Source organism: Lagopus muta, chromosome 6 (assembly GCF_023343835.1).
Source record: "Lagopus muta isolate bLagMut1 chromosome 6, bLagMut1 primary, whole genome shotgun sequence".
Classification (NCBI taxonomy): Eukaryota; Metazoa; Chordata; class Aves; order Galliformes; family Phasianidae; genus Lagopus; species Lagopus muta.
In genome coordinates, this window is record NC_064438.1 from 24,465,784 (window position 1) to 24,489,894 (window position 24,111).

General features: G+C 40.5%; 1 protein-coding gene across 9 annotated transcripts in view; it reads left to right on the forward strand.

Annotated features, from left to right (window-relative positions):
* The first annotated feature begins 5,122 nt into the window (after positions 1 to 5,122).
* LOC125695497 (carbohydrate sulfotransferase 9-like) overlaps positions 5,123 to 24,111 on the forward strand; it is a 29,579-nt gene continuing 10,590 nt past the window's right edge. For 4 of the 9 annotated variants that reach the window (XM_048949991.1, XM_048949997.1, XM_048949998.1 and 1 more), the window contains exons 1-2: positions 23,346 to 23,645; positions 23,966 to 24,055. The gene's annotated coding sequence lies outside the window, so the exon portion shown is untranslated. Of the gene's footprint in view, positions 5,210 to 22,076; positions 22,314 to 23,345; positions 23,646 to 23,965; positions 24,056 to 24,111 lie in introns of those variants that run through there. The other 5 variants (XM_048949992.1, XM_048949999.1, XM_048949996.1 and 2 more) reach the window with 4 other exon arrangements.

Genomic DNA, 24,111 nt, shown 5'->3' on the forward strand with positions numbered 1-24,111 from the left:
CCTGAGCTTAGCTGGCTAAACTGTGCTGGTCTGAGAAAAGATTGTGGGGAAGTTGTTACAGAGCCTGTTGGATGCCATCTACGTGACACTGCCAACTTCTTTAATTGCAAGATAACTGTGACGGGGATGTGTCATAAATTCTTGTTTCTAGCAGTCAGGTTGATAATGCATGATCCATTCTTGTTTTCTTTTGGTTCTTGTTTTTTAAATATCCTCTTGCATAGTCTTTTCTAATTGCATCATACATGGACTGTATGCCTTTAGTCTCAAGACTCCCTGCTGCTTATCCCCATCTGTTAATGAGATGCTAACTCCTGCCTCTAATCTGTAGCTGACTAGAACATCTTTCAGACAAGTTTCTTCATGCTTTCTGCTGTGCTGCTTCTTAACTTGCAGCAGAACTTTGTTAGCAGTTAAGGTCATAAGGTCATTCTGTTGTAGCACTCCAGCAACATGAGCACTTCCTCCATGACTCTGCCCCCCAAAAGATCCAAGCCTGCAGCTGCAAGCATGTCTCTAATTCCTTGTGTTTATTCATCATGCTGCATGCATTTGTGTACAGAAACTTCAGAGGAGCAGAATGGCAGGCTGGTGGGCTTTCCTTTAATGATGTCTGATAGACATTTCTTATTTACATGCAACTGCTTGAGCTGACCTCGCTTCAGGGCTGTTTTGTTGTTTTTTTTTTGTATTTTGTTTAAATCACCCCTTGTCCCTCTGCATGTCAGCCACTCCATCACTGCCCTGCTGGTAACTCCCCCCTCAGAGAACATACAACTTTCTATGCTGTCCTCTTGCATGGCTTTTCTGCAGAACTGCTTGTTCCTACTAGGGAGAGGAGGGGGGACAAAACAAAACAGCTTTTTTCTCTTTTCTTTCTTTTTTTTTTTTTAATAATTAGAAGATAGGGAAAGAAAATGCTATTATATCCTAGAATACTTATTGGAGTTGCTGTTTCATTTCGTGCTCTATGGGAAGGACTACACAATGTGTGCATTGGTGCTAAGTAAGAGTAGCTAAGAGAAATTGTCTTTTTTTCTTTGTCACAAACAAATGTTATGAAAATCTACCCTAAAACAACACAATAAGCTTTCAGAAGAGATAAATGGTTGCTATGTTCGCATATTAATATTTCTCAACAAACTTACAGGTCTTAAAGCTCTCAAGTTGTCAAACAATCATATACCTTAATGGTGATTTCGTCTCTTTTTCTCCATCCATCTAGCTTGCTCTCTCTGCAGGTTTGAATGTACTTTCAGCTTAGCCTCATCACCTAAATTAAGATGTGAAATGCATCAAGATTAAGACTGAAGGTTTCTGGCACACAAAACGGGAATTTCACAGAAAACTGTGGACTGAATAAAACTACGGCTGCTCTCCATGGAAATCAGTCCTTTAGGATTCAAAAAAAGTCTATTCTCCAGGCTTACGATAATAGATTTAAACTGATGTATGATTTGATTCAGTAAGAATACGTAGAGATGTTGGACTGTGGGTCTGGTGGAAGGTCACAAAGATGATTGGAGGGCTGGAGCACCTCTCCTGTGGAGACAGGCTGACTTGGGGTTGTTCAGCTTGAGGAAGAGAAAGCTCCTGCGAGACCTCATTGCAGCCTTCCAGTACTTAAATGGAGCTTACAAATAGGAGGGAAAACAACTGTTTACATGAATAAGGAAGGGGGGAGGAAGGGTGTTAAACTAAAAGAGGGAAGATTTAGACTAGATATTAGGGTGAAATGCTTCAGTCAGAGAGTGGTGAGGTGCTGGAACAGGCAGCCCAGATGAGACGTGGGTCCCCATCCCTGGAGGCATTCAAGGCCAGGTTGGATGAGACCCTGAGCAGCCTGATCCAGTGGCTGGCAATCCCATCCATGTCAGGGGGCTTGGAACTTGACAATCTTTAAGGTCCCTTGCAACCTAAGCCATTCTATGATTTTGTGAAATGTACTTTGTACAATACAGATCAGTTATTTTGAAGATAGAGGGAAAGATATTTCAAGAAATTAATACATCTGCTTATTGATTGAATTCTTAACATGCATTCATCAAGCATTAAATTAGTTTTCAATAATAATAAGAAAACTGTACTGCTGTTAAGTGTGGTTCTCAATGTAAAGCAAGGAAACTCTTTTCTACACATGAATAGCTCAGAGATAAATGTAAAAATAAAACATTGAAAATAAATAGCTTATTGTTTTAGTCTTATCAGGAGGGTGAGTACTTCAGATGTACCTCTCAAATTTTTTGAAGATAGAAAAAGGAAATCATTGTAAGATAAGATTAGTGAAGCTCTAGAACCCAGTGGCTTAGAGCTGAGGTGGATGCCCCATCCCTAGAGATGTTCAAGGTCAGGCTAGACTGGGCTCTGAGCGCCTGATCTAGCTGTGGGTGTCTCTGTTCATTGCAGGGAGTAGGGCTGGATAGCCTTTAAAGGTCTCTTCCAACTGAGATGATTCTGTGATTCTAAGATACAGTTACACTGAAAAAAAAAATTACAAATGTTTTTGTGCTCCAGTAAATACTTAAAGATTCATTTGATAAACAGAACAGTAAAGAAAAGACAATTAAGCGTCTGAATTCTGTAATAATTATGGAAAAAGGTGTAAAATTTTGCTTCACTTTAGCTTCAGTGAATAAAGCAATATAAAAGTGGCTAAAATTGTAAATTCAAGTGACAATAGATGTAGAAATATGCCAAAGATATGGAATGTATATATATTAAAAAAAAAAAATTAGAAATACCAAAGAAAAGTTGCCATGGTAATTGCAGAAATTTAGGGTCTGCTGCTCAAAATGGCCTAAATAATGTACCGGTGTGGCTTGTTTTCTCACTGAACGGTTTAGAGTTCATGTACTAAATCTAGAACTTCGTAAAAAGGAAATAATATCTGGTATGTTTGAATTGTCATATTAAATATGATAACGACTTATTGGTTGCTATGAACAGTACACTGTGTTTCCCCATTTGATCAGTGTAAGTACTTTCTATGGAGTACTGACTATTCACGATTTGGTAGTACTGTGGAATGAAGAACAGACATTTTAAAAGGCTTTTATAAGACTAGAGAGTTAAGCCCAAACTCCTACTTGGCTTAACTGAAAATCTTTGGGAAAATAGGAAGTTTTCAGTAAAAAGTTGAAAAGTGGACTTCCTTACAATATAATAGGCAGTATTAAAAATGTGAATATTGTGGTCTGTTATTTGCACAAGGGAAAAATAAAATGAAAAATGTTCTAGGAAAGAAGGAGGCCTGAGACAGTGTAACAGCAAATAAGAAAATAGATTGTGAACTTTCTGAATTTTCATGAAGTTTCTAAAATAGGTGTGTGTGTGTGTGTGTGTGTGTGTGTGTGTGTGTGTGTGTGTGTGTGTGTGAGGCTTGTAAAAGGAATAGTGAATATTTTCAAATGTATATAAAAAGGGGAAAGGGAGGGGAAAAAAGAATAATTTATTTCAAATTAAAATACAGGACAGGGTGTTAAAATTTGATGGTAATAGTAAGCCAAAGATTGCAGAGTAATCCTTGGAGAATTATGAAAACAAAGCATAGCTCAGAGACGCTCTGAAAATTAATGCTATATACCTTGTATGATCTTTTTTTCTTAGAGAAGACAAAGATGTAAAGGTAATTGTCTCTCTCTGAAGCTGAAACTCTCTGAAATTGGCTGTTGATATGAGGTAGTGAGAGATATATAGGATTTCTGTCTGTACTTAACGTTCTAAGTTAATCTTTTCTTTTTACAGTACTTTAACTGTATGTTAAAAAAAAAAAAAAGACAATAACACTTTAACTGCAAGTTTTAGATCATAATTCTGAGGTGTCATTGTGGTAGATCAGAGGTTGCTATGTTGTATGCAAAAAAATATTAAGAAAAACTGTCCAGTGTTTAAAATTAGACTGTCTAATTATACAACACAGTTGCTCATGAATAGACTGCAGAAGCTTGGTACATGCATTATATCTGGCTCAAGTTATTCACGTTATCCTCCTTTTTTTTTTTTTTTTCCCCCCAGTAGAATAGTGGGACTGACGACTGAACAAACAAGGTACAAAAAAAGATTTTAACTCCAATTGCTAACTGAACATTTCAGAGGATTATCTGAAGGTCTGTTAAAAGATGAATTTAAAAAAAAAAAAAAAGCAGTTATGGCATAGTTGTATGATTATTTCTATTCACTGCTTATCTTATTTTTTTCAACAAATGAGATTAAAACTACACTGGCAGATAGGAAAATGTGTTGGGATATTGCTTTTAAAAAATGATTAACTACATACATGGAAGAGAATCAGAGCTGGTGAGCATTTTCTTGGAAATCAAAACCCTGTTATCTCAGCAATATAGTAGTCATTACAGCACTTCAAGGGAGCTGGAAGCATGAGGTGAAGCACCACGCGGTGCCTAGAACACAAAGGCTCTCTGAAAGGCTGGGGGTGCTGCTGGCCTGGTGGATGTGTCAGCTGCAAGAACAGATCCCAAAATGGGAAGGGAAATAGAATGTGCTGAAGGAGGTCTTGGGAACTGCCAGGCTGACGTCTTTTCCATCTCGTACAGTCTCTCTTACAGCCTTGGCTGTGAAGGGGAGAGCAGAAGCCCTTGGCTGCCAGCAGCAGCTGGTTCAAGTGAAAGGATTTTGAAGAGCTTAGCAGAACATGTGTTTTACAAAGTGCAGCAAACTAAAAAGAAATTAAGGCAGGCTGTCAGCTGGCCCTATCTCAGGCGTGTGGCTTGCTGTAAGTGCTGGTTAAAGGCTTGCCATGGAGAAGCACTGCTAGGCCTGAGGAGCCTGGTAGGCCTCATCTGAGGCCTCCCACACTCGGCGCCTCTGAACTCGGCTCTGGGCCCTCAGCCCTGCATGGGCTTCACTGTGCTGGAGGGGTGCTGGGCCACAGACTCTACCTGTGGTGCAGCTTGATTAGGGCCTCAGCACCTTGCTGTGGCCTTTCCTTGGCCCCAGCTCTGAAGAGGGGTTCCCTTTCTGGCCCCGCCTGCCCCAGCACCATGAACCTGGGCTCTCGATTGGACCTGGCCTCTGTGTCTGGCTGGGAGTGGTGGAGCAGGCCCTGAAGGCCCTTGCCATGCCATGGATTGGAACCAGGAGCCTCCCTGCAAACACGGGCTTCATCTCAGGAATGCTGACCTGAGGAAGGGTTGTGGCTTTTTTCTCTCGTTACCAGAACAGAGCTGTACTGCTAGACATAAATTAGTGGGTAAGTAGATGCATTTAATCTCTCTTCATGTTCCTAAGCAAGCTGGATCAAAATTTCAGATTTATTTGGTGGTCACTCAAACTATGCGGCTGTTCTTCAGTCAGTTCTGGCCATGGAAGATGCCTGTGGTGTGGTCACTTGTGGAGCTCTTTCCCACCTAGCTTAGGATAAAAACCTTGATTTGTAAATTGTTATGTATTCTGTACTTCAGAAATGTTGGGATTTTTTCCTACCTCTTTTCTGTGCGATGGGGAGTGGTTTGTAGGACATTACAGAGTGCTTTATGTGAAATTCTTCTGTTCCTTTTAGCAATGAACTTCCTTTTATTCCCTACACGGAAACCAGCATCTTCTAGAATAATGAGAGAAGACTTAAATCTAACACTAGTCAGTTACGTAGGAGGAAATAAAACTGGCAAGAAATAGATATGCAAATGGCCTAACTCCATGAGTAAAAACATCAGTCGTAAATTCCTGAATAAATGAAGACTGACATAATTTTCCTTTTTACAGCTGACCTCTTTTTTTGATAGGTATCTCTTCCTGAACCAATTTTCAGCCAACTCCAAGTCGACACTCTGAAATCTCTATCAGATATTTGATTTTTTTTTTTTTTTTTTTTCTGGATGGAAAACTCTTAGGTGTCTGATTTTTCATCTTATTTATATTATCTAAAGCAGAGGACATAGATTAAAATCAACAATGTTTAGCCTGACTTAGAATCATTGTCCCAGATCCTCCAAAATCTTTACGCAGTTAAATATGTGATTATTGCTCAGATCCTTCATATTAATTTGTTTCTGTCAGCCATTTTGCTTAAAATTATAATAGTACAGAGATGGTGCTTAGTATCAGACATGATGATATTATATTGCTCTATGGGTTTCCAACCCTCATCCTCTAGGACTGTCTGGAGGCCAAAATAAACATCTGTTTTTCTCCACTAGAAGTACCACTGGGATTAGTTCTTCAATTTTTCTGAGATTTCTGACAGAGAAACTAGGCGTACTTCTTTTTAAGGTGTCTCAGGTACCTTTTTCACTAAGAGTGCATATGGCAGTAAAAGTCTGCTTATTCCTTTGTGCTTGCAGCCGTGATGTCAAAGAGCAAAACAAGACAAATTAGGATCTCTTCTTGCAGAGGCCACAAAGTTTTTTCTACCAATGAGAATCAGTGAAATTCATACTAGGCTGTGTGTATTGGGCCACAGAAGTCACCCTGCTTTTCAGCAAGCATAGCTGCAGCTTGATTTTTTTCCTACAGACATTGTGAATGTAAAAGGGATGGATTTCTAAAAAACACCCAACTATTCTTACTTCAAGTGGGGAAATGTTAAAGTCTCAGAATCCTTAGAGCTGGAAGGGACCTCTGAAGACTATCTAGTCCAAATCTGCTGGAAGCCATCCTTGCATCTCACCTTGCATCTCAACTGGGAGATGTGTCTAGGAGGCTGTTACTTTACTTTCTTATTGTGTGATGTTACTCGTACAAAAATAGGACAAGGGAAGAAAGAAACAGCAGGTTTTTTTGAAGCAAGTCTCTGCTCTTGTGAAAGAAAATGGAGTTGATACTGAACTGAAATGATAGAAGCAGCACAGTGCCCTGGTTGCTAGCAAAAAAAAAAAAAAGAATCTGGAGCAGACAGTTATCTGAGGCACATAATAACATGTGGACTTCTAATACTAATTTTGCTGTCTCCCTAAGCCTTGAAATGACTGCTAGCTCAAACCAGAGCTCCTTCTACCTCTTAAGCTGAAGTTGATGCCACTCACTCCTTCAGAAAAGGACTTGCTTTTTTGCTTCAAAGCAACAGCGGATGAAAGCCATGCTTAATCAGTTTTACTATGGGAAGGAAAGCTTTATCTTTAAAAAACGAAGATCACTTTTTTCAGTTTTGCAAAGCTTAGTTGGGTAGCTGAAAGGATATTTTTCAGGCAGTAGTCTGATACCAGTGTCTGGAAAAAACATAACCCCTGGCTCTTGTTGCCCCACCTTCCCCAAGTCATCTTCATTCAGATTTTATTCTTTGAAACATTCCCTAAATGGATCTTCCTTAGGATCTTCCTCAAATAGTGACAAGTATCAAAAGTGACATTGAAGATTACAGAAGCTGTGACTTGCTCGAATCTTGCAGATTAGTACAATTCACATAATGCCAGGATATCTGTGCTCATTTTAGCTGTGTCTCTGCTTTATTTTGCATTAGTCACACATGTTAGACTAAGTCATGAGATCTTTCTGTAGGCCTTACTTTCCTGTTCTATTTAATAGGATTTTACAAGTCCTGTGTTTGTCAAATACGCCACGATGAAGTTATAAGCAGTATCAAGGATTATCCTAAACAGTCATTTATGTTGTGCTGGTAAAATCTTCTGTTTAATAACTACTTCAATAAATTTTTACGACCCGAAGGACAGTGTTTCAAAGCTGTGGGCAAAAGCCCAGCCTCTTCTGTGTTGTTGTGAGGTATGCAGTTACTGGTGTAGGAGGATACCTGAAAACTAAGAAGTTTTCTTTCCTCTTCCTTATTCACCTTCCCCAGTTTCTCATAAAATTGTTTGTATGTATTGTACAAGCAGCACGCAGTGCATGCCCCCATGCCTCTGCAAGGGCTCAAAGCTTCTTTGTGGCAGCAGTAAAAAAAGAAGAAAAAAGTATTTTTTGATAAAAAAGCGGAAACATTATTTGCATCTTTGAAAGGATTCTTTCACTTCTTCCCCCCCGTAACTTGCAGGTTTCCAGGACAGCTCTAAGGTGACAGTTCAAAATATATTAGCTGACCTCTTTAAAAATCAGCCTGCCAAGAGCTCTTTCTCCTCCGAAAGTTTGCTCCTCACGTTGTTAGCAGCCCTCATCAGGAATGCTGGCTGTGCATATCCAGCCTCAAGAAACCTTTGCTCTTTTCTAACCTGGGGTCCACGCCTCTAGATTTACTGCTTCCCCTCGCTATCTCCAATGGGTTGTGGAAAGCCAATCTCCATGTGAGTCATTTTATTTAATTCTTGGTAATCCAGTGCTTGCAGGTGCAGCATACAGACTAAAGCTGCCCCTTTGTTAGACTGTTGCTATTTAGAGGTGGCTATGCTGTGTGGCACAGCGGCTTGTTCCTCCCAAGAGCAGGTGAAAGACAGTAGGAAAGGTCCACCCAAATCACAGACAGCAGTTGTGGAGTAGTCAAGGGACACTTCCTTGATACAGAGGTAGGTAGGCTCCTTGTTGTGGCAGATTTTTGTGCAAGATGGTCTGATCTTAGCACATCCCAACGGAAGGTGTTTTTCTCTTAAGTAATAGCAGGCCACAGCAGTTAGCAGTGCACGCTTTCGGTGTGTTTTGAGCTCTGTTTAAGTCCTGTTTAAGATAAAGCCTTATCATTTCTGGCAGGGTGTAGTTTAAGACAAGTAACTTCGTACTGATGTTCGTATGTAATCAAAAAAGTGAGTTACATATGTATAATGGAATCTAAAAAGATGTGGTACAATGGCTATACCATATGTAATTGAGATATTCTTATCAGAAAGCTGAAAGCAAACTTGCTTTTGCTACTAAGTGAATCAAGATGATCTAGCACTGTGTGGAGAAGTAATGAATGCTGTTAACTGACCACAAGTGCTGGCACCACACAATGTAAATGCAGTTTGATTTAGCTGATCACTTTGTTCTCAGATGTACAGCAAGAGGAATGGAAACAGTCCCAGGAGAGTTATCAGAGGTACATCCCTGCTTCTGAAATGGAAATAACCACAATGCTGATGTTAAGGAGAGTACAGGAACATTCTGAGAAGTTTTCTCTGGAAAAAAAAAAAGTTGTCTTTTTGTGTGGGTGCAGGTGCGGGTGGTCAGGAGTAAAGGCTTGGGTAACTGTTACCAGCGATATGAGGGCTGCCCTAAAAGTAATGCCTCTTATTTTATGATGGCTCACATTACCACAGATGAATGTTGGCAGTATGGCGGTAGATGTTGAACCTTCCTGCCAGTCTGTGTTACATTTTGTTACTGTGCAACAGATGGCAGCACAGGGGCAATCTGACAAAATGGTGTCTGACACGGAAGTGAGCAAAGGGAGACAGTGGTTGGTGTGTTTCAGCAGTGGCAAAAGTGACAGTGGGCCAGCTCTTCCAGTGCAAATTTTTGCAAGTATAGCATGTAAGTTCTTGTTCATTGCTGGTGTGAAAATGCATAACTAATGGCCATGACTATGTTTTGTAGCTGAGAATTTGCTCTATCAACTGGTGTGGTGTTATCATGCTCTTTGTATCTCCTGTAGTTTCCATGGAAATAAGTAGGAGATTACTTTTGGAGCAACCTACGTATTGTGCATGCACTACTTTCCTTGTGCATAAGGGTTATTGGAAGGACTTCATTAGGCACAATCCCTTACTGAACATGCTTTGACCCAAGGTTCCCTATGTCACAGATGTGATAGCAGAGCAAAAAGAAGCCTTCTATTCCAAAGAAAGTATCAAAAATGTCCCAGTATTGGCCTCACAGGATACAAAACATTTCCGAAATGATGGCCCAGAATGAACTCAGCCAGAAAAAAAAATCAGGGGAAGAGCTGCTTCTTAGATCCAGCAACTCTGAAATTTAATCAAACTTTATTGCATTATCAGCCTTCTAGAAATGTCCACTTGCTACTGAATAGAATGAACAGATCAGAAGAACAGTGACTTCTCTGGACATGCAGTCTGGCACTTGAAATCAGTGGCATAAAGATCAGCGTGGATGTGAATGTCTTTCAGACACACCTGAAGGACCTGGGGAAGGGAACAGGAAATTGTTTTTGTGCCAAAGATGACCAACCCCACATGTGAATAATAGACTATTGTGTGGTTTTTCCCCAGTTCAGTGAATAGTCCTGAGAAACATGATAAAGGAATCCACAGAGTGAAATACACTAACATAAAATGTCTCTCTCATTTTTCAACCTTTTTTCACTGCAAACTTTATGTTTTGAAGAAAGTATTAAATTATTGCAAGATTATTTGGACAAAGCTTACAGAGTTTCTGTATACGTTGGTAAATGGTTGGTGGAATTTGGTGTACATAATGTGTGAGCTCCAGTCTAAATCAGGAGTCAGCATTTATACTCCTGCCTATGAAAATAATACAGATGCTTATTAATTGCCAGCGTTATTTGAACTGAGTGTCTGTAGAGGGACATTTCTGTATTGTGATGCCAATTCTTTCAGGCAGTCACAGAATCAAAGAATGGTTTAAATTGGATGGGACTTTAAAGCCTACCCAGTTCCATCCCCCTGCTATGGGCAGGGCTGCCACTCACTACATCAGGCTGTTCAAGGCACCAGCCAACCTGGCCTTGAACACCTGCAGGGATGGGCCATCCCTGTGCCAGTCAGTCCCTCCCCATTCTCTGAGTAAAAATTTTCTTCCTGAAATCTGCCCTAATTCTTCCCTCTTTGAGGGTAAAGCCATTCTTCTTCATCCTGTCACCATCTGACCATGTAAAACTCAGTCCCCCTCCTGCTTGTAAGCTCCCTTCAATCACTGGAAGGTTGCAGTGAGATTTCCTCAGAGATCTCCAGCACAGTCAACCTTTCTTCATAGGAGAGGTGCTCCAGCCCTCTGAATCGTATCTCAAATTTCTTATGTTCTTAGTAGCTTGTTCTACAAATTAAAATGAAAGGCTGCTGGACTTCAGAATTCAGCCTATAGAATAAAGAAAATCAGAATGTTGTAATTTTTCTGTAGAAAGCCTTTTATCTGCAGAATGTTTCTTTTGCCCTGTCACCGTAAGAGAGTATATCAATAAAGAAAATCTACTGTTTTGGAAATGTCAAAAAGTATTATTGAGTTGCATGAAAAATATTTGGAATGCACATATGTAAGCATTATTTAAATGTGGATGCAGGGCTTCAAAACTAGCAGAAAAGCTACAAAGGCAAATTTTATTTCTCCATTTCATGTTGGCATGAAAAATTCTTAGAGCAATGTAGAATATATAACAAAGGTTTTACTGAATGCAGAAGATTACAGTTTTTCTCTTTGTGGAAAACTGAGTAAAACTCAGATTTGATCAAGTTGTCTTAGCTTGTAAGGATTTAGGCTTGTAACTTGAAATGTTACCATTCTTGAACTTCTGAAAGGAAAGCAAACCTTAGCATATGGTTAAGTTTATCTGATACATACTTCTTCCTGTATGCTTGGCTCTATTTCTTGCTCTACCCGTTTGGTGGCTGCCCTAAAATGTACGATCTCTTTCATAAATGAGTTTTTTTGATACATCTTTAAGCCTAAAAAAAACAATGCTCTAATACAATGGCATCAAGAATATCCTATCTTAACAGATTTGGCTAGACAGAATTGATCAAATGGATGCTAGAAGGCATATATTACAAAAACATAAGTCAAGCGAGTACATAACTGTCAATCTGAGCACAGCACCCAGAAAGGCAGAAACATGGCATTTAGATTTGGATCTCCTAAATTTGGGGGGAAGCTTAGTTTTCAAAATGTAATTGTAGTACATTTACTATATTCGGGCTTGAACAAGATGCTTATACCTCTACATGCCTATCAAGAAACTCAGTTTATGTGCAGGTAAACAAAACATTTTGCAGTGTTTTTCTGGAAAATCTATGAAATTCAGCTGCTACCAGTTGACTGCTGATCCTGTTCACAGAACTATCGTCGGTTACTCTTCTAGCAGATACTATACCTGTACTAAAGAAGGGTCAGGAATGGTAGTAAAAATGACTCAACCAACAATGGGGCCGTTAGTCTGATTCAACAGTGTGCAAAAGGAAGTAATTAAGGTGAGACAAAAAAAAAAAAATGGAGCATACATTTTCCAGAGGTAGATCATGCTGTACTGATCTGGTATCTTTGATAAAAGAGATTGTCTAGTTAAAAAAAATTCTGTGGCTTTGATTTGCCTGGACTTTGGGGAAGCCTTTCATATATTATCACCCTGAAAATCTTGCAGCTGAGGGTGCTGCACTTTTGATGAACAAAGAGTAAAGACATGTGACGTCTTCAGAGCAACAAGGAGCAATTGATGTTTGGTATGATTGAACTGTAAAATGGAAAGGAGAGTGGGTGGGATGTGGCAGACTATTGAATTTATGGTTACAGCAGGTCAAGGCTGATTTTATCGAGGCCTGAGAAGAGGCAGCAGTAATAGCTGTGAAGGGCAAGTAACTAATTATGAGCAGGTTTTTTTGAGCAGTTAGATAACTTGTACTCTGAAGTACTGTGGGATCTTCTCTGCTTATACTATTTTAGTTTTCTTATATTCTTTAATGAATGTATTTGCTTTTTCTTGTCTTTCAAACGTATGTTACTTCCCTTCTTCTGCTCTATCAGAAGGGGGGAAAGCCCCAGATCTGAGCATCAGGAGGTATTGGATACCTTTGGGGTTTCATCAGAGCTCAGAACAAACTTTAATTGGCATTCGTTATGTAAGTAATCAAATATAAATAGCTTTGAATTAAGGAAAGGGTAAATGGTGAACCAACCAGCATTCAGGGATTATCAGAGATTATGTGGAGAACGTGCTGAAGTTGATAATGCAGCTGTTTCCAGAGATCTTTCCAGCCTTTTGGCAATGCTATCATTTCAACTGTTTGCCATAGCAGTCAAGCATATCAGTAGCACATACAGGAATTACTGTAATTTCATTATTTGACATGGAAAATCTTATCCCTGGATCAAGTGCTGAAGATCACCCTGTGTTTGACTATGACCAAGCTTCCTCCCTACTGAGTGTTTGTTTGAGACACACCTGCACTTACAAATTTATCTTCTGGAGATTTTAAATATATAGCACTCATTTTTGTTTGTTTACTTGGGATAAATAATAAACCACTTTGTGTGCAACTGATATTATACATTGAGCTATAGCATGAGTATGTATGGTGAAGTTTATCCACGTATGGAGGGTAAAGGGCATGGTATATATATGCTCCTGCTTTTAAAGTTGTACAATGTCTTCCACTTAACAGTTTCAGTTGTTTGGAAATTTTTTCCCTAGATTTTGCTGTTGAGATTGAAGGTATGTAAGTTTGATTTTTATCCAATACTTTTTGCAATTAAAAGTAGAATTTGTGTAATATTTCCAAAGCATATTAGAGTATATTAAGTTGCAAGTCATTGCTTTAAAAGATAATGGCTGGAAGAGAGTAGAAACTAATACCTGCTACAAGATCTCTTATGACGAGAGAGAGAGTAGGCAGCCCTTCAGGCATCTGGAAAATACTGCATTTCAAACGCTGGCTTAAGGAAGCTGAGTGTTTTCTCTGTGTGTCAGTGGCCTTTCACTATGGCAGCTCCAGTCCTTCTGTTGGTACTTTATGGAAGATACTGAAGACTGGGGGACTGTAGATGTGCTTCTTGGGGTGTTGTCCTTTTTGGATAGACGAGTACCAGTGATGCAGGTCTTCAGCTGTCAGTCAGGGTCTCACCACACAGCGTCTCATTTTCAAACTGAGAACCAAGCTTCACTGCTGATAGTCTCAGTTCTGAAGTAAAAGATGGGTATAAAAGGAAAGAAAAGATGAGTCCCGGCAAAGCCTCCAGAACTGCAGGGAGTTGCCGTGTCCCATGTCAGACCTCAGGGTTTCGGTGAGAGACATTTCATTAACGTCAGCAGGTGTTGAGACAGGCTCAGAAAACCCAGGTTACTGCGACCCTTCTGCTCCTAACGACACAAGCAGTCCATCTGCAGAACGCTGTCGGTAGGACTGGCCCATTGTCTATTTACATCTTTGTCAGAGCTGGAGGGGTTGTGCTGTACATGTAGCATCAAAGGGTTACACCTTCTTGTTATGAGCTACACTATTGAGCAAACAGAAAGCAAACTGGAACCAGAGCTGTAAAAGCTGTATCCACGTAGGCAGCTTCAGAGGCAGAAAACGTAAAGGTACTTGTCTTCTTTTTTTTCTGTTTTTGTAGAATATGACCTTATTCCCCCTCTGGGTGTTTTACAGGAAAATCAGAGCATCTGTATTCTGTATGTGCGTTTTAAAAGATACTCAGTTCTGACTTTAGGGTTAGTGATGTCAAAGGCAGTTGACTTTTCAGTGGGTCTCTTCAGACGCAGGAATCGTTTTGCAATAGTTAATGACTTCTTGTTGTTTCGGAGTGTTTTAAAATGCTAAATGCTTTGTAGGCAATAGATTTCAAGAAGTAGTAAGAAGTGTTGATGTTGTTCCTAGGCTATTTTAAATTTCAGTTGATATTACATTTTAAATTTTCTGCATTTTTTCTCTCTCTGCTTTGTTTAAAATCCAGGACACACCCTTATTTAATGCCTTCAATTTCCGCTTTTGTATTTTTTTATTTGTTTGTTCTGTTAGAGTAAGTATAGCTGTAAGTAAACCTCGGAAAATCCTCACAAAGCACAAAATCTTTTTTCCCCTCAAACTTCTGACATTCTCAGCTATAAATAAGATGCCATAAACTCATTTTTATTCATGAAAGTGTACAGAGAATCCAAAAGCTCACACAAATTTCTTCTGCTGTCATTTCACCAGTAAAAGTGTTTCCAGAATACTCTGATTTTTTACGTTCTTATGTATCAAAACCTGAAGCTGTTTTGAAAATCCTCCTCTAACAGAGCTTCTAAACTTTGGAGCAATTTCTCCTGTACAATGAATTGTACCACAATGTTTTGGTGGTAAGCTGCCTTCATATTTTTGGCTCCCATAGTGTTTGAAAGGGAGATGTCAAGGCTTATTGAGAATACAAATTAAATACCAGCTTGTTGTTCTATTTGTCTTACAATCTGCTTTATATTTTTCTTATTCAATTTCATCTTTTGAAATGTACTGGTGGTTCTAAAGCACAAAAAACTGATACAAGGCGTCACGCTTTTTCTCAGCCTTCACATACGCTAGGAATGCTTACTAGCTAGAAATTCTAGTCAACTGTATTGTCTGTGTTTACTCAGGTAATCTGCCGTGTAAAAGAAAGGTATGTCTTATACATCTGAGTATTCCTCTCTTCTGAAGATGTAGCAGTAGATACCTCGAACAGAACATTTAGCTATGACTGTGCAAAGTGCTTCTGCCATTTCCCTCGTTTTCCTGCTTTGCTTGTACAGACGTTTGCCATCTGCTGCAGATAGTCACAGTTGTACAACCTGTATTCTGGCAGTACAGCGTGGTACCATGTCTGATTTCTTAAATAATATATAAACCCACCATAAAAGCTCTGTTTTCCTTGTATTGCCACATTTTGGCTGAACTAGGATCTGTGGAAAAAAAAAGAATCAATGAAGCATTAATTTCAAAAGTGTGGTTAACGGGGTTCGGTAATGACTGTTCTTAGATAGGAGAAAAAACACATTTTATTTATTTATTTTATTGACTGGTTGGCCTTTCCAGAGGGTATTAATGCAGGACTTCATGTAGATACCCTTTTACTGGCTAACCCTCGCTCTGTACTACTACCTGAAGGGAGGTGGTGGTGAGATGGGAGTTGGCTTCTTCTCCCGTGTAGTTAGCTGGGAATTGCCTCAAGTTGCACTAAGGGAGATTGAGGTTGAACATTAGGAAATAATTCTCCAAGATGGCAGTCAGGCACTGGAATGGGCTGCCCGGGGAGGTGGTGGAGTCACTGACCTTGGAGGTGTTCAGGAAACGTGTAGATGTTGTACTGAGGGACACGGCTTAGTGGGAAATGTTGGTTATAGGTGAACAGCTGGACTGGGTGATCTTCAAGGTCTTTACCAACCCTGGTGATTCTACAATCACTGCTCCTAAACCTAGATAGACACTGCTATTGCTTATTTTCTTTTTGGAGGAATAGAAGTTGTGGAGAAGCTTTTGCTTATGTTATTCATTATTTAGTTTTAAATATTGTAGCTATTCATAAGAACTGTTAAAGTTAATGTCTCTCATCAGTCTAACCAACTGAAGCAAAATGTGCTCCTGGAAAATGGTGCTATAAAGGTCACTGTATGTGAAAGAATGCTGAGTCTGTAGCATGATATAAGGACAAATTCCTTATAAGAGTACTAACACTATAAAACTATAAACTATGAACAGGGAACTATTCTTCAGGCTCTGGGAAAAAAAGAGAATCTACTGCCTGTGGAAAGAGGAACAGGCCACTCAGAATGAATACAAGGAAGTTGTTAGCATGTGTGGAGGTGAAATCAGAAAGGCAAAAGCCCAGCTTGAATTTAACCTAGCCGCTGAGGTGAAAAGGAATAAGAAACTTTTTTATAAATACATTAACAGTAAGAGGAGGTCAAAGGAGAATATCCACTCTTTGCTGGATGAGGCTGGGAATGTGACCACTGAGGATAAGGAAAAGGCAGAGGTTCTGAATGCCTTCTTTACGTCTGTCTTTAAAAGTCAGACCAGTTATCCTCAGGATACTCCTCTCTCTGACCTGATAATCTCGGCTGGGGAGCACACTAACCCCCCTGTGATTCTGGAAGAAACAGTCAGAGACCTACTGCTCCAGCTGGACTGTCACAAGTCGATGGGGCCAGATGAGATCCACCCAAGAGTGCTGAGGGAACTGGCGGAGGTGATAGCCGAGCCGCTTTCCATCATCTGTCAGCGCTCCTTGTTGACTGGTGAGGTCCCAGAAGACTGGAGGCTTGCCAATGTGACTCCCATTTATAAGAAAGGTCGTAAGGAGGATCCGGGGAACTACAGGCCTGTCAGCCTGACCTCGGTGCCAGGGAAGGTTATGGAGCAGATCGTCTTGAGGGAGATCATGCGGCATGTGCGGGATGAGCGGGGGATCAGGCCTAGCCAGCATGGGTTCGTGAAGGGCAGGTCCTGCTTGACCAACCTGATCTCCTTCTATGATCTAGTGACCCATCTGGTGGATGAGGGAAAGGCTGTTGATGTGGTCTACCTAGACTTCAGCAAAGCCTTCGACACTGTCTCCCACAGCATTCTCCTGCAGAAGCTGGCAGCCCGAGGCTTGGATGGGTACACTCTTGGCTGGGTAAGGAGCTGGCTGGAGGGCCGGGCACAGAGAGTGGTGGTGAATGGAGTCAAATCCAGCTGGTGACCGGTCGTGAGTGGTGTTCCCCAGGGGTCGGTGCTGGGGCCTGTCCTCTTCAATATCTTTATTGATGACCTCAATGAGGGCATCAGTGAGCATTGGCTGGAAGTGTGGATCTGCCTGGGGGTAGTGAGGCCATACAGAAGGATCTGGACAGGCTGGAGAGCTGGGCTGAAGCCAATGGGATGAGTTTCAACAAGGCCAAATGCCGGGTCCTGCACTTTGGCCACAACAACCCCAGGTGACGCTACAGGCGTCTGTGTGTCTGTGTACAGGTGTGGCTGGAGGACTGTGTAGAGGAAATGGACCTGGGGGTATTGATTGATGCTCAGCTGAACATGAGCCAACAGTGTGCCCAGGTGGCCAAAAAGGCCAATGGCATCCTGGCTTGCATCAGAAACAGTGTTGCAAGCAGGAGCAGAGGGGTGATTGTTCCCCTATATTCAGCACTAGTGAGGCTGCAGCTCAAGTACTGTGTCCAGTTTTGGGCCCCTCACTGCAAGAAAGATATTGAGGCCCTGGAACGTGTTCAAAGGAGGGCAACAAAGCTGGTGAGGGGTTTGGAACACAGGCCATATGAGGAGAGGCTGAAGGAGCTGGGAATGTTCAGCCTGGAGAAGAGGAGGCTCAGGGGAGACCTCATTGCTCTCTATAACTTCCTGAAGGGAGGTTGTAGTGAGCTGGGGGTCGGCCTCTTCTCTCGTGTCATTAGTGATAGGACCAGAGGGAATGGCTTCAAGCTACGGCAGGGGAGATTCAGGCTGGATATGAGGAAGTATTACTTTTCAGAAAGGGTGGTCAGGCACTGGAATGGACTGCCCAGGGAGGTGGTGGAATCACCGACCCTGGGGGTGTTCAAGGAAAGGCTGGATGTTGTGTTGAGAGACATGGTTTAGTGGGAGCTATTGGGAATAGGTGAACAGTTGGACTGGGTGATCTTTTAGGTCTTTTCCAACCTTGGTGATTCTATGATTCTATGAAAACAGTTTCAGTGTCTCAAGATCTCTATCCAATCTGAAAATATCACTGACCTCATTTGTTCCATAAGAATCAGAACTTTTTCCTGATGATAACTGCTTTTTCCTGTGCTAATACTTGGATTTTGGGACTTTTAAGCTTATTTATATCAAACTTATATTTTATTACACCTTATCTGTACTACAGGAAGGACTCAGAAGTGCAGCTATAATGGCATTTACGTGGAGAGATCAGGCACTGATAGCCCATGTTGAGTCTAGGTGGATTAGGTGGTTAGTTGAAAAGTCTGTGCTCAGGTGAAATACATTGGTCTGACCAAAATTTTCATTCAGAAAAGTTTAAATTTTCCTGGAAAAAAAAAAATCATAAGGTGAAGAACCTTGTTTAAAAAAATCTGTTCTGTTACTCTGGTATATTGGATAAGCCTGAGCTTCATGCTGGGTTATGTTACACTGATTTTAAAAGATGTGGCTCAGAGAACCAAAGCATCTGTTTTCATTATTCAGTAGAAATTTGAAAGGTCAGAAAGCGGTGTCAAATGGATTTTAATCTTTCTAATATTTTCTGAAATGAGAACAAAGTAACTTTTTTGCAAGTATAAAACTGCTTCCAAAGACCATATTTTTCTGTATAAAATCACTTGAAATTGTCAACATAAGTGAATTGCAAAAGTGATATGGGCAGTCAGTAACACTGATATTCTGCTGGCAGTGGTCGCACACATCCTAGGAACTCCTGTTTTGAATCAATACAACAAATGCTCCCCAGATCTTCTTTCTGATGGACATCTATATAATGTTCTTTTGCCAAGCACATCTGTATATGGACCAAGTTAGAGGATAGGCTGAAGGAGTTTAATCATTTCTACCCTGCAAGGGCACTTCATTAAAATCACATGAACTTGGATTTTGATTTATATGAAGAAACACCTGAATGACTTCAGAGATTATAAAGCAGCGATTTGATTCTGCAGCCCTCTAACAAAGTACATCTCCTCATTTCCTCCCCACATCTCACTTCCCTTAGTGCAGCGCCCTTCCGTGTCCCATCATCATAAGTGTCCCCTGAGGCAAAGGAGCTGTGTGTCGTTTTAGCGGTTTGCAGCAGAGCTCTCAGGAAAGGCAGGCTTGAGTTACAAAAGTATATACCTTTTATTATAGGTATAGCTATAGGTACTTTTATAACAGACTCCATTAGGAGGCCCCAGGAAAAGAGAGAGACACATTTTTAACATTTGGAAAAGCTGTGCAGTTGCTGAATCTCAGGTACACTAGTTTCTGGAAGATAGCAGTAGTGTTGCTGGTTCTCTTAGTCACTATATCAAAACAATTTAGCTGGTATAATCTAGCATGGAAACTTGATAAATTGATCTTTTCAAGAGCAACAAGATGGGACTTCTAAAGTACATAACTACTGTGAGCCACAGACTTGCAAAAAATGCGTACTGGAAGAGTTCAAGAGGGCTCTTGCATTTTGAAGCTATAGAAGAGGATCAGTTGTACCTAGGAAATTAAGTATTTCATTGTCTTCATTTGTAATAGATTTTCTTGATACATATTATAAACTTTCATGCTGTTGTTTTTTAAGCCCTTCACTTAATATCCACATCAGATAAAAACAGTCAATCTCTGCTTCTTTGCAGACAGCTGATATAGATGAACATCACTTGGCTTTCTGTTCTTCAGACTTAGGAATCTCAATTCCCAAATTCCCAATTCTATACCTTCCCTTTTTTTGGGGGGGGGGAGGAAGGAGAGGGGACCTTTTTTTTTTCTAGATCTCTGCCCATTTTCTTTGCTCTCCCCTGTGCGCTCTCCTGTTGGTGTGCCATCTACAAGAACAGTTTTCCTGCAACAGGACACAATGCCACTGTTTGCTAACCAGAAATATAATGGGAAGATTCTCTAATGTATCTTACAAATAAAAAAGTTTATCTTTCTAATGTACAATTTGCTTTCTTGTGGTAGTATCAAGTCAATTAAAAATGTATTGCTTCAGACTGACTACAACTCTCACAGACCTTTTTGATGCAATGGCTGCCTAAGTGGCATTGGTAACTGCCAGTCCTACATCTTTACAAAGTATTAGTCCCACTAAGGACCTCCCACTTGTAAAGACAAGTGCAGTGCACTATTTTTTCTTTCCCTTACAAACTTCTTATTTGACAAGAGCATTTAACAAACCACGAAATGGGTTTGCTATTCATCTAGGCTTAGTGTTTTCTGCAAGGTTGAAGGATCATTCCTTTATGCGTCATTAACGAAAACATACCTGGCCTAGAACAGGCACAGCTGGAATCTCATTGATTATATTTTTTTTGCAGTTTGAAAATAAATGATGATAAATGAATTATAAAGGTTGCTTTTCCTAGGTAGTTTTGTACTCCCTCTAAAGTACCTTCATTATGTTTTATGATTTACTTACAAAAATGTTAGCAATCAATGTGAATAGCATGAAAATTAACAAGTTGTATGATCTGCTTCTCCTGTATTTGAAACCTCTTACCCTTTTATAGAAAGTAAATTACTTTATATTTTTGGCATGTTGGCTACTAGCTTTTAAAATTACCTCTAAACCTTCTATGAATAACTTCTTTTGTTATTAATTCGGAGACTTTTCCAAATTGATCTCTTTCTCATTTCTTGGCTTTTAAAAGATGAGCATCACAATTTTTTCACGTGACTTTGTGAATTTTCAGAGAGGAAACTAACAGCTCCAAATTTGCTTCACTGTATTCTCAGGGTATCCGCCTGTGCAGTTCCTCAGGCCTGGCCTTCACTATGGAGGGGATTAATTTCACCTTAATTTAGGTACCTATAAAATAGATTCCCATGTTCCTCACAAACATGCGCAAGAACTTCTTTACAGTGAGGTGACGGAGCACTGGAACAGGCTGCCCAGGGAGGTGGTGGAGTCTCCTTCTCTGGAGATGTTCAAGACCTGCCTGGATGCCTACCTGTGCGACTTGCTGTAGGGAACCTGCTTTGGCAGGGGGGTTGGACTCGATGATCTCTGGAGGTCCCTTCCAACCCCTACAATTCTGTGATTCTGTGATATCTATGTCTGTGCTGGAGTTGAGGTTCCTGTCACTGTTGAGCAAGACTTGATCAGTACAGTCAATGATCAATAGAGAGCTTTTTTGGAGATGTGCTGTAGAGACCTACCTGAGGATAGGGTGAGTTGCAGTCTTTCCAAATTATTCTCAAACCTGTTGTTTTCCTGTTTTAGAAGGATTTTTTCATACTTGGTTTAGTCATACCTTTACAGATCCCCCCTTATGAAAAGTGATGCTCAGTGTACTTTACCCTGCTGTAAGTGATCTATCACTGGTTTTTTTTTCCTTTTTCATTACAGATTTGTTGTCTTGCTATCCGTTACGTCTGTTGCATTTGGCAGTTAAATTTGTGCTTTATCCTTTCTGATTTTTTTCATTATTTCATGCTGTTCTTTCTTGTCCTTAGCAGTTTGATCTGTTTTCCACTTTCTGTACTTCTCCTTCTTGTGTTTTAGATCACTGAAGACCATGTTGTTTAGCCAAGTTGGTCTCTGACCATACTTCCTATCTTCCTACTGTGTGGAATTGTTTGTGCTTGTACCCTAAACATCATTTCTTTAAGCAACTGCCAACTCTGCTGAATTCCTTCTGTCTTAGCTATGTTTCCCTTGAGAAATTACCTGCTGTATCCCAGGGTTTATTGTAATCTACTTGCATAGAGTCACTGGGTTTGAATTGCTGTTGCTCTTTTTCTTTATCTAAAAGTAACATACATTATCACACCACAGTTTTTCTCAACCAGATTACCTTTACCCTCATGTTCCCAACTATCCTCCCTCTTGGTTGCTTAGCAGGCAGCCTCTTGGCAGGCTGCTATTGAAGTACTTGGCAGGCTCTGAAAGCTGCTGTAGACCATACACAGGGGGTGGTTAAATGCTGTTCGTTACACCCAGAGACAAACACAGCACACTGCTTTGTAATATACAAATTGAGATGATCACCTAAACATTCCGAAGGAAACAGTCACATCTTTTAGCTGAGCATTCAATCAAAAAGAGGATAAATACATATGCAGGGTGTTTCAGACGCTTCCCCTGGGAAGGCATCTGTGTGCGTACAGAAGCACCTTGCCTGGCCTGAAGTTCAGGTAAGAAGAATATAGAACTTTTCTCCCTTTTCTTTGCAGACACGGGCATAAAGTGAAATAACATGTCTCTTTGACCTGCTTGTCATTCTCTGAGTCTTGTTCTATTTTTTCATTCCTTCAAGTAACGGTAATCTCTTTAGGTTGTCTGATTGTAAAGTAAAATTTGCTTGCTGGTCTGTTTTCATGTTACCTTGATTTTCATGGTGTAGCTGAATCTGTACAAAGGAAGATTTCTTTGAATTGTTTTTTACTTTTTTTTTTTAATTTATGCATTCAGAAATTGCCATGGAATCTCAGTAAACAAACTGGGACGTTTCTTAGCTTTTGAAATCATACCATGATGAAGTGCATCTACAGAGGGGTTTTAATTGTCTGTTTTTTATTCTGTTACCTCTCTCGAGAACAGAGAAGTTGAACACACAGCTAAGATTTGATGCTGCAGGGATTCTGGTGTCTGAAGAGAGAATGGCTTTTGTTCATTTTCTGGCTTTGCTAAGGATAAAACACATCTTGACTCTTCTTATTTCAATACAATTTACAGTTGCATAGGATTTTGTCAAATTTCAGGTGTTCAAGCAGAATTTTTCCATGCTGGATATCTGCCTGTGGGTATTATTTTTTTGAAAGCCTTTCAGCAAAAATAGCTGATAGCCTTTTTATACTGATCTTTTTTGTCACATCAAGTGGTTCTGGTAATCTTTCCTCTGAAAATTTCAGATATTCTGCAGATGTTGCAGAAAGCATTTAAAAATGAGGTGATGTATATTCTCAGAGAAACCTTTGCTGGGTTGAGGTGGCACAGGGAAGTAAGCTGAGAAGTAAGCCACCCCATTTAAATAGCAAGGCAAGCATGAGCAAGATGTTTTTGGAAAGTGCTGAGGATAACTGGCAAAATAGATTCAAAGAATGAAATCAGTGGAAAGAAACTGCCTTGAAAGGCAGTGAGAAAATTGGTGTGGGAGGGAGTGGAAAAGAAAATTTGTCATTTTTTGTTTGGGAGATACTAAATTTGCTAGAAAAGGTAAAGAACAGCATGGGATGTGCTTACAGACCTCAGAAGTGAGAAGCAGTGAGGCTGTGTAGGAGGTCTGGAAGAGGAAGGAGAAACAGATCTGAAGAGCTGGGCTCAGAAGTGTTGTGGGTGGGGAGACTGTAAGATTGACTGAGGAAATTAAGGGAGTAGTTTGGCAGTTAGAGCAGGCAAAGACCTTGTTCATACATGGGGAAAGCTGAACATCAGCATCAGGATGAGACCTGATGGGCATCTGGGAAGCTGGAAGCCAGGATTCGCAAACTGACAGGGAATTATATGAGAAGCCTTTTGGAGATGAGGTGAGGATTTGCTGACGCTGGGTTAAAAGCTTGAGAACTGGAGATGGGGACTGGGGAGTAAGGGGGGCCCACCTGGGCTGGTGGCTGAGGGACAATCACTGGTGCCTGCATAAATACTTTGTCCAGCAGGAGGGGAAGGCAGTGCTGGGAGTAAAGTGCAAGCAAGTGGGATTTGAGGTACCAGAACTGGAAGAATCTGAGCAGGTCATGCAAATAGAGACGGTGAGGGAAGCAGGGGGAAGTTGTGCTAAGGATCACTCTCCACCAGTGACAGGAATGACATCCAGCATGCCTGAATCTCACTATTTTGTTGCTGTCAGCAGACAATTCTGATGGTCTTGGGTCTCATCCTTTCCAACCCCAAGCTTGATCAGAAGATAACCTGCTGCACTATTGGTCATTCTATCAGGGTGAGTACCACAAGAATGATCAAGGTTGATAAGTTATCACTAACAGTGATTTTTGT